Here is a 9,719-nt window from a genome sequence, read left to right on the forward strand (position 1 = left end):
TAAAGTAGAATGATTGGTTGTTCCAATATGAAAAAGAAGGAAGTATAGAACAAAACTGAAGGTTTAAGCAAGTTGTACAAGATTTGAGCAAGTTCTAAGAGGTCTGAGCAAGTTGTAGGTGTGTAGGAGATAAATCCTATGAAAAGAATTTTGTAGGCCAGGCGAGGTGGCTCACACTTGTAATCCCAGCACTTTGGGAGGCCGAGGTGGACGGATCACTTGAGGTCAGGAGTTCGAGACCAGCCTGGCCAAGATGGCAAACCCCGTCTCTGCTAAAAATAAAAAAATCAGCTGGGCGTGGTGGTGCATGCCTGTAATCCCAGCTACTCAGGAGGCTGAGGCAGGAGAATCACTTGAACCTGGGAGGCAGAGGCTGCAGTGAGCCACAACTGCACCATTGAACTCCATCCTGGGTGACACAGCAAGACCCTGTCTCAAAAAAAAAAAAAAAAAAGGATTTTGTATGTGATCAAGTTGGCAAAAATTGGAAGGGAATTATTTTTAGGGTTTTCTAAAAATTAAGCTTTGAGACCAAAAGTGCACTAATACAAAACTAAAATTTAGTCCCCTGTGTTAAAACAAGGTTTTCTTAGAGTATTCATCTGCTTTTTTTTTTCAGAGACCTTTTTTTGTATTAAATGTGTAAACAGTAGTCCTCATTTTACAAATTCAAAATCAGACAAATGTATGGGGGTGTATAATTGGTATATTTATAAACTGTATCACCCAAAAAACCACTGTGATCACAATCTATATTACATTCAACGTTTGCGTATTTACATGATACTTACTGCAAAGTAAATACAAAATGAACTCCCATCAGCTTAGTTCAGAACACAGGTGATATAATTTCAGAACAAAGGCAGGTTTTTCAACAACAATAACAAAAAAAAACAGAAGTCTCCCAAGTACCAATTCACTATTTTGTGGAAAAATGCAGAAAGACTAATTATAAGAGTTCCGGCCGGGCGCGGTGGCTCACGCGTGTAATCCCAGCACTTTGGGAGGCCGAGGCGGGCGGATCACGAGGTCAGGAGATCAAGACCACGGTGAAACCCCGTCTCTACTAAAAAATACAAAAAATTAGCCGGGCGTGGTGGCGGGCGCCTGTAGTCCCAGCTACTCGGAGAGGCTGAGGCAGGAGAATGGCGTGAACACGGGAGGCGGAGCTTGCAGTGAGCCGAGATTGCGCCACTGCACTCCAGCCTGGGCGACCGAGCAAGACTCTGTCTCAAAAAAAAAAAAAAAAAAGTTCCATTCAGGTTTAGTCAGTAAGATATGTTGTTTGTTTGTTTTGTTTTTAGCGACAGGGTCTCACTCTGTCATCTGGGCTGGAGTGCAGTGGTGCAATTATAGCTCACTGCAGCCTCGAAATCCCGGGCTCAATGAATCCTCCCACCTCAGCCTCCTAAAGCACTGGGATTACATACATGAGACACCACACTCAGTCTAGTAAGATATGTTTTTGTTACTGAAATACAGCTAAAGTTTTAGATTTTACTCACCAAGATAACAGTACTTCTGGTTTACAATTGACCTTAAGATAGTGGATACTAATATATATACATTTTGACATTTTTTTAAAAAGTCTTCAAAACTTAATACAATTCTGAAAGTATATGTGCCTTGCCATCCGTTCAATAAACATGATTTATTTTTATACAGGTCACAAAAGTTCAATTAACTAGAATTCTATATCTATTGCCTGCCTGCTAGGTTTCAGTCTTAAGTCTGACTATATCAAAAACAGCAGTTCAGAATTTATTTCATAAAATTAATCCCAAGAGTTACTGGGTAGCTTTCAAAGTATTTTACTGCTTATAATACGACTCACTAGAGAGTCTACACCGGTGGCTCCTGACATCAGAATTATCTGGGGAGCTCTTTAAAAAATACATGGGATCCACATCATAGCTAATTACACTAAGAATCGAGAATGTCTGTATTTTTTAATGTTCCCAGGTGATAATGCTATGCAGCCTAGTGTGGGAAACCCTGACCTACCACTGAGCCTGTGGTTCTCAATTTTTCAGGTGCATTGGAATCACAGGGGGAAACTTGAAAAACTAAAAGCAAGGCAAAACAGAAAACCAGATGTGCTTCAGTAAATTGAGAGTAGTGTGCAGGAACCAGCATCTGAAACAACCATTGCAGTTGGTCCAAAACGACTCAGAAACACTGTACCCCTTTTGTCAGATATCATATTACAATGAGTACATTCAGCAATTTAGGTGACATTGTCCTGCAAGCCCTAATGAATCCTGCCCTAGGCAGTTTTAGCAAGTGTTTGAGGGCAACACTCAGCCTTTTCAAATAAAATATATTTATACTCTTAAATATTAGGTCAAAGTCAACTGAATTGTGAGACCATCATTCAATCATTCATTAAAGAAGACAAATGCCCTTTCAAACAATTTAAACTTTTTTTTTTTTTTTTTTTTTTGAGACAGAGTCTTGCTCTGTCACCCAGGCCGGAGGCCAATGGTGCTGTTTCGGCTCACTGCAACCTCCGCCTCCCAGGTTCAAGCAATTCTTCTGCCTCAGCCTCCCAAGTAGCTGGGACTACAGGTGTGTGCCACCACACCTGGCTAATTTTTGTATTTTTAGTAGAGATAGGGTTTCACTATGTTGGCTAGGCTAGTTTTGAACTCCTGACCTCATGATCTGCCCACCTTGGCCTCCCAAAGTGCTGGAATTACAGGCATGAGCCACCATGCCTGGCCACAATTTAAACTTTTAAACAAACCGGTTCTTAGCCCTGAACTTAAATCCAATGCTTTCTCCATCATTAGCCTGCCACGTGATCAGAGGTAGTGATTCCAGCTTACCAAAAATGTAATGTGGATTATGGAAGATACACATTCATACATCTTTCATACAGGCTCTGCACAGTCTCTATGTAATAGAGATTGGAGACCAGTTGGATATTAAATAATACTGTAAAACAGTAAATAATACACTCTTGATTTTAAACAATGAAACCTCATAATATTTTCCTCACATAGTAAGTTTCTACATATAGTATCCAGAAAAAAATCTAGAAAACACTAAAGGTATCATGCTACGTCTTTGTGAAACTATTTACTAATTTTTCACCATCTCTATCATTATAAAGTAGGTCGTTGCTATACATCATTCCACTTCAAGATTTTTTTTTTTTTTTTTTTTTTTTGAGACGGAGTTTCACTCTTGTTGCCCAGGCTGGCGTGCAGTGGCACCATCTTGGCTCACTGCAACCTCTGCCTCCTGGGTTCAAGCAATTCTCCTGCCTCAGCCTCCCGAGTAGCTGGGATTACAGGCATGTGCCACCACACCGAGCTAATTTTGTATTTTTAGTAGAAACAGGGTTTCACCATGTTGATCAGGCTGGTCTCGAACTCCTGACCTCAAGTGATCCACCTGCCTCGGCCTCCCAAAGTGCTGGGATTACAGGCGTGAGCCACTGCGCCTGGCCTAGATGTAATCTTTGAACCCAAAAGCTTCAAAAGCAGTAACAACGGCACTGGTTAGTAGAATCTATCTGGCATCTTGCTCACCTGAACTACACCTGAAGTGCTGTTATTTCCCGTGCATGCACTTTTCCACTATGTTCTTCACAAGGCTCACCTCTTTTCCAGGGGTAGATGTGATTAAACAGCTGGCATTTCTTCTTAACTAAGCAATGAAAAGACAATTACTAAAAATCAGCATTGTATTGCCAGAAACGCAAGCCAGTTCATAAAATAAGAACTGGAAAGTTTTAAATCTATATTCATTAAGAAGCTAAAAAATTCATAGGAATTTTTAACCACTTAGAGTCTAGACTCTAACCATTTTCCAGTTTATAAATGATTCGAGGTCAAAATAGTACATTTTAAAATTAAATAAAATTTGAAAAACTTACATATAAATATCAAAAACAAAGCAATATGATGTCTACTATTTAGGAAGAAAGGCATGGAGACACAGTAATCCTGGAATAAGGATTTCAAGATCTGATATAACGGTATAAGCCACTACCTCAACTTCAGTCTACACTTAAGCCATCTTAATCCAAATATAGGATAGGAGAAGAAAACATACAAACACAAATTGTCATGTCCTTTTAGCTGGTCTGGCAGTTAACTACTTTTCTCTTTCAAACTCCTGTCATTGCTGCTCTTTTTCCAACTCTTTTTTGCCTCCTTTGCTGCAGTTTAAGTGCTTTTTTTTTTTTTGAGACAGAGTCTTGCTCTGTCACCCAGGCTGGAGTGCAGTGGCACGATCTCAGCTCACTACAACCTCCACCTCCTGGGTTCAAGAGATTCTCCTGCCTCAGCCTCCCAAGCTGGGACTACAGGCTTGCACCACCATGCTTAGCTAATTTTTGTATTTTTATTGGAGATGGGGGTTTCACCATATTGCCCAGGCTGGTCTCGAACTCCTGACCTGAAGTGATCTGCCTACCACAGCCTCCCAAAGTGCTGGGATTACAGGTGCGAGCCACCACGCCTGGCCTGTGCTCTTTTTTTAAAAAAATTGATGTTTTTTTCACGAAGCATCAGCATCTCTTTTCTTATATTCACCAACTCGGCAGGATAGTGTTTAGCCTCAGCAAACAAAGCATTAATATCCAACATAGAATGACAGTCTTTAAATTTTGAAATCTCTTGTTCCAGTGTGTCTGACAATACAACTTGGTTCTGTGCGAGTTCCTGGAGGGTTTGTTTTGATCTGTGCAGATCTGGCAAGTAATGAGAAAGCAATCCTTCTGCCACTTGCTCCACAGCTTTGTTTTATAGTCAAGTCCTCTATTAACCCTTCATCTGGAGAAGTGTCACTTAAACCCAGCATGGGCTCCTGGGCTTCCAGGCTGTTGGGTGGCCTTATCAGGGCCCCGTCCAAGGACGATGGCCCAAGGACACTCATGTCCCTCCAGCTAGGAACAGGGAAGGGGCCTCATCTGCTTTTTTTTTTTTTTTTTGAGACAGAGTTTCACTCTTGTTCCCCAGGCTGGAGTGCAATGGCGTAATCTCCACTCACTGCAACCTCCGCCTCCCGGTTTCAAGCAATTCTCCTGCCTCAGCCTCCTGAGTAGCTGGGATTACAGGTGTGTGCCACCATGCCAGGTTAATTTTTGTATTTTTAATAGAGATTGGGTTTCACCATGTTGGTTAGGCTGGTCTCGAACTCCTGACCTCGTGATCCACCCACCTCAGCTTCCCAAAGTGATGGGATTACAGGCATGAGCCACTGCGGCCAGCCCTGTTTTTCAGATTTGAGAACACTTTTTTCTTTTAAGCTACCTATAGTTTACAACAATTTGATAAAGTTTATTTTTGTAAACAAAAATTGAAGGCCAAGGTGGGTGGATCACCTGAGGTCAGGAGTTTGAGACCAGCCTGGCCAACATGGTGAAATCCCATCTCTACTAAAATACAAAAATTAGCTGGGCGTGGTGGCACACGCCTGTAGTCCCAGCTACTCGGGAGGCTGAGGCAAGAGAATCGCTTGAACCGGGGAGGTGGAGGTTGCAGTGAGCCGAGATCACGCCACTGCACTCCAGCCTGGGTGACAGAGTAAGACTCCATTGAAGCATTTGCTTTTTCTTCCTACCTTATCCTCCAGAATTTGGAAACTATTCATGAGTATTCTTATTTTTATGGCAATCTGGTTATTCACATAAGTTCAATAAGAATTTGCTTGCTTTATAACAGGATACAATTGACAACACTGGTTAAAATACCAAGGCTTTGACTGGACTGTCATATTTGAGAATGTGCAGAAAATGCCTGCTTTCGAGGGTTCCTAACCTTACAGTGTGGAAAAAAAGTCACTCTCAAGATATTAACTACAGGCAAAGTCTGATGTCTGCCTTAGTTTGGCTTTTTATTACTGAGCGGTTTTAATTTTAATTTTATTTTTGAGACAGAGTCTCTCTTTCTTTTCCCCACACATGCCCAGCTAATTTTGTATTTTAGTAGAGACAAGGTTTCTCCATGTTGGTCAGGCTGGTCTCGAACTCCCGACCTCAGGTGATCTGCCCGCCTCAGCCTTCCAGAGTGATGGGATTACAGGTGTGAGCCACTGTGCCCGGCAATTGCTGTTTTTAAGACATTGAATTTTAGAGTAGTTTATAATGTGGCAAAAACTAAATTATAAGGAAAAGGATATCTACAAGTGGAGTGCTATCCTAACAAAAACTGAAATATGTGTCAATAACTTTGGGACAAGATGTTAGTGTGCCTGGACCAAACTGAGGATCGGGCTGCTATTTCTTGTGGCCCAATAACGAGATGCAGATGAACTGGAGAGGAAGAGGGTTCTTATTTCTGCAACTGGCTACAGGGAGAAGGCCTGGAAATTATGGCCAGGCCAATTCAAAATTACAAAGTTTTCCAGAGCTTATATACCTTCTGAGCTATATGTCTACATGTAAGTGTGCATTCATCTAAAGACATGAGTGATTGACTTCTTTTAATCTATAACTAAGGTCTGAGTCCTGAAGACCTTCCTCTGGTGTCTCAGTAAATTTACTTAATCTAAATGGGTCCCAGTGCTGAGGTGATTACCCTTATCTTGTCTCCTGCTAAATCACGGAGGTTTGGGGAGTTCCTTCAGACCCCCAGTAAACTTGTTTGCGGAGGCCTGGGGAGTTTCTTCAGACCCACAATAAAACATGTTTAATCCTAAATGGGTCCTGTTAAGAATTCCTTCGTTATCTTGCCATACTTTAAGGCCCAGGGAAGGGCTAGGCAAAACTCTTGGTGGGCTTTTGTTACATTCCAGCCTTTGTATAGGGCACTGGCTCTTTCATCTTTTAATATTTAACTGAATCACTCAGTCAGTACTGAAACAGTTGTTATGGAGGCCTGTGTTAGTGAGACCCGGCCTGCCACATTAGGGCAGAGGCTGGAAAAGCAGTGAGGAAACAGCAAAACCTGGAAAATTAGCTAGGAAACTGCTATTGCAGGCTACAAAACATGGTTACACATGTTATGTGGTTTTGAAACAATTTCCAAAAGTGTAGTCTATGATAATATGGAAGATGGAAAAGCTTCTTAATGAAATTTGGATTTGACTAAGGAGGTCTACAGGCAAAATGTTGAAAGTGACAGCTGATTGGTCCTAGCTGTGTATAATAGAGTATAAGAAAAGAGATATGAGCCAAAGCAAAAACTGTTCAGTTTTCAAGCAGGATTTATGAGGAATATAAAGGGGCCAGGGCAGGCTGAGTTGGAAAATAAAAGTACTTTTAATCTCTATCATCCAGCTAGAAGAAGATTTTCAGAGTAAATGAAAACCTGAAGTCAACTTCTGCTTCTGGCCAACATGGAGTAACAGCGACCAGATGTATCCTCCTGATACAACAAAAACAAAAGACAAAATATCTGAAACAATTATTTCCAAAACACTGGACATCAGGCACTAAATAATAGTCATCCTGGAGAGGTGAGAAATGAATGAGGTAAACCCTACAATTGCTCCAGCTTACTCCCTTCAGAGAGTTTACAGGCTGTGGCACAGGGAGGGGAAACTCAGGCAAAGCCCGAAGAATCCCTAAATTGGGAGTCCAAGGTGGCTAGAGTTTGTAGGACATAGTCCCGGAGAGGAGACAGCTGGACAGAGAGAGAACTCTGGAAATCTGCAAGAGGCTTCCCCTCAAGTTTTCAGCAGAAGGCTGAGCAGTGCATGCACATGAGGAAATTACCCGAGGTCAGGGAAAGAACCACCCGCTTCTCACTTAGGGCCCAGAATAAAGCCTTGTCCCACTAATTAGTATGGATAATCTCCTAATTTTTGGAGCATTGAATAGAGTACTCCAAAGGACCTTGCCTCAGTAGTGGGGAATAATTAGCTTTAGACTAAACACTGCTCTCATTCCATATAATTCACTTTATTAACAAACCAAAAAAACATATGAGTATCTCAGTAAACATAGATGTTGAATAAAATCCAACATCCATTTCTGATAAAACTTCTCAGCAAACTAGAAACAGAAGGAAAATTCCTTAACCTAATAAAGGGCATATATGAAAAACCTACAGCTCTGGCCAGTATAATCAGGTAAGAGGAAGAAATAAAGACATCCAGATTTGAACAGAAGAAGAAAAATTATCTCTATGTGCAGATGACATGATCTGATGGACTCTACAAAAGAGCTAGCAGAACTAATAAGCTAGTTTAGCAAGTTTGCAGGATATAAGATCAATATATAAAAATCAGTTTTACTTCAATATACTCACAACGAACAATCAGAAATTGGAATTTAAAAACCAATACTGAGCAGGTACAGTGGCTCACGCCTGTAATCCCAGCACTTTGGAAGGCCAAGGTGGGTGGATCACCTGAGGTCGAGAGTTCAAGACCAGCCTGACCAACATGGAGAAACCCTGTCTATACTAAAAGTACAAAATTAGCCAGGCGTGGTGGCACATGCCTATAATCCCAGCTACTCGAGAGGCTGAGGCAGGAGAATCACTTGAGCCCGGGAGGCGGAGGTTGCGGTGAGCCGAGATTGCACCATTGCACTCCAGCCTGGGCAACAAGAGCGAAACTCCATCTCAAAATGAACAAACAAACAAAAACCAACAACAACAATAGCAAAACCAATACTATTAAAAAGAGCTTTGAAAAATGGAATATTTAGCAATAAATGTGACAAAGTATTTGCAAGTTGTGCACTAGAAGCTACAAATATTGCTGAGGGAAATTAAAGAAGATCTAAATAAATCTTGAGGTATACTGTGTTGAGTCAGAAGACTCAATAATGTGAAGATCCCCAACCATTCCCAGTTTATTAATCCAGAGATTCAACACAATCCCAATGAAAATCCCAGCAGCCTTTTTTTAAAAAAACAGAAATCAACAGACTAATTCTAAAATTCATATGAAAATGCAAAGGAATTAGAATAAGCAAAACAACATTGAAAAAGCAGAATGGATTTAGAGAACTAATACTCTACCTTATTTCAAGATGTATCATAAAGCTCTACTCATTAAATGGTGTGGTACTGGTGTAAAGATAAATAAATAGGTTAATAGAACAGAATAGAGTTCAGAAATCCATACATGTGTGGACGACAGACTTTTTGTGTTTTTGCTTTGGAAATAATCTGTTTATTTTAGAACAGGTTTATAGAAAAGTTGTAGAGATAGTACAGAGAGTTCTACATACTTCAAACCCAGTTTCCCCTATTCACATCTTACATTGGTATGGTACACTTGTCACAATTAATGAGCCAATGTTGATGCATTATTATTATTATTTTGAGATGGAATTTTGTTCTTGTTGCCCAGGCTGGAGTGCAGTGGTGTGATCTTGGCTCACTGCAACCTCTGCCTCCTGAGTTCAAGTGATTCTCCTGCCTAAGCCTCCCAAGTAGCTGGGATTACAGGTGCATGCCACCACGCCCGGCTAATTTTTTTTGTATGTTTGGTAGAGACACACCACGCCTGGCTAATTTTTGTATTTTTGGTAGACAGGGTTTCACCGCGTTGCCCAGGCTGGTCTCGAACTCCTGACCTCAGGTGATCTGCCTGCCTTGGCCTCCCAAAGTGCTGGGATTATAGACGTGAGCCACTGCGCCTGGCCGTGATGCATTATTATTAACTAATGGAGGGGTCCCCAATCCCTGGACTGCGGACAGGTACTAGTCTGTGGCCTGTTAGGAACTGGTCCGCACAGCAGGAGGTGAGTGGCAGGTGAGCTTGCATTACCGCCTGAGTTCCCCCTCCTGTGGGATCAGTGGCAACATTAG

The 9,719-nt window shown here is 41.4% G+C and overlaps 1 pseudogene; it reads right to left on the reverse strand.

Annotated features, from left to right (window-relative positions):
* Positions 1–4,074: 4,074 nt before the first annotated feature.
* On the reverse strand, positions 4,075–4,887 carry LOC116811556 (biogenesis of lysosome-related organelles complex 1 subunit 6-like; annotated as a pseudogene).
* Positions 4,888–9,719: the final 4,832 nt, after the last annotated feature.

The sequence above is a fragment of the Hylobates moloch genome, unplaced genomic scaffold, assembly GCF_009828535.3.
Source record: "Hylobates moloch isolate HMO894 unplaced genomic scaffold, HMol_V3 SCAFFOLD_7, whole genome shotgun sequence".
In the NCBI taxonomy this organism is placed as follows: Eukaryota; Metazoa; Chordata; class Mammalia; order Primates; family Hylobatidae; genus Hylobates; species Hylobates moloch.